This window comes from Octopus bimaculoides, chromosome 10 (assembly GCF_001194135.2).
Source record: "Octopus bimaculoides isolate UCB-OBI-ISO-001 chromosome 10, ASM119413v2, whole genome shotgun sequence".
In the NCBI taxonomy this organism is placed as follows: domain Eukaryota; kingdom Metazoa; phylum Mollusca; class Cephalopoda; order Octopoda; family Octopodidae; genus Octopus; species Octopus bimaculoides.
This window is the reverse complement of record NC_068990.1, coordinates 41,582,373-41,583,500: the sequence shown is the minus strand read 5'-3', so window position 1 is coordinate 41,583,500 and position 1,128 is coordinate 41,582,373.

Here is a 1,128-nt window from a genome sequence, read left to right as displayed (position 1 = left end):
TTACTTACCATGGTGTTTGTTCTGTTGTCTTCTGCCAATATTGTTCCCTGCCATAACATCTCGACCCCCAGAACCAAGTCTGTTTTCTGGGATTGTTTTTATTTATTTAATTATTTACACTTCTTTCGTAGGGTATATTTCTTCTTTTTATTGTTGTTGTTGATGTTATGGGAGTGTGAGTCATTGTTGTTCTTGTAGTTGTTCTTACAGATATTCTTGTTTTTTTTTGTGTTTTTTTTTCTCGCTACTTTTGTTCTTAATGTTGTCATTGTTAATCTCGTTGTTCTTGCTGACGGTTTTACTACTGCTGATGGTGGCGTCCCAGTTGCTACTGTTGCTATTGTCATGTTGTTGTTGCTGTTGCTACTGTTGTTGACCTTGTTGTTTTTGTTGCTATTGCTATCGTTGTGGATGTTATTACTACTGTTGCGACTATTGTTAATGGGTTTAACATTGTTGTTTTTGTTGCTATTGTTATTATAATTGCTGTTGCTAACTGTTATGCTTTTGTTGGTTTTTCTGTTCTTCTTCCTGAAGGTTGCTATTCTTATCGTTCTTACTGTTACTGTTCTTATTACCATTACTGTTGTTGCTACTGTTGCTATTGTCATGTTGTTGTTGCTGTTGCTACTGTTGTTAACCTTGTTGTTGTTGTTGCTATTGCTATCGTTGTGGATGTTGTTACTACTGTTGGTACTATTGTTTATGGGTTTAACATTGTTGTTGTTGCTTTTGTTATTATAATTGCTGTTGCTAACTGTTTTGCTTTTGTTGTTTTTTTCTGTTCCTGTTCCTGAAGGTTGTTATTCTTATCGTTGTTACTGTTACTGTTCTTATTACCATTAATGTTGTTGCTATTGTAGCTATTCCTAGCGTTACCGTTGTTATTGTTGTTGTTGCTTTTGCTATTGCAGTTTTTATTCTTCAATTATTTGTTAACTTACTGTCTTTTTTTTAATTATTTATGAGTGTAGTTAGTTAGATCTTAGTATGTTTCTCTCTTATTGTTGCTGTTGATGATGATAATGATAATGCTGTTGATCTTGATGTTGTTGCTGTTGCTGTCGTAATTCTGACATGTTTGTTAATTTACGTGTTTGCATAGTGTGCAAGTATGATTATATATAT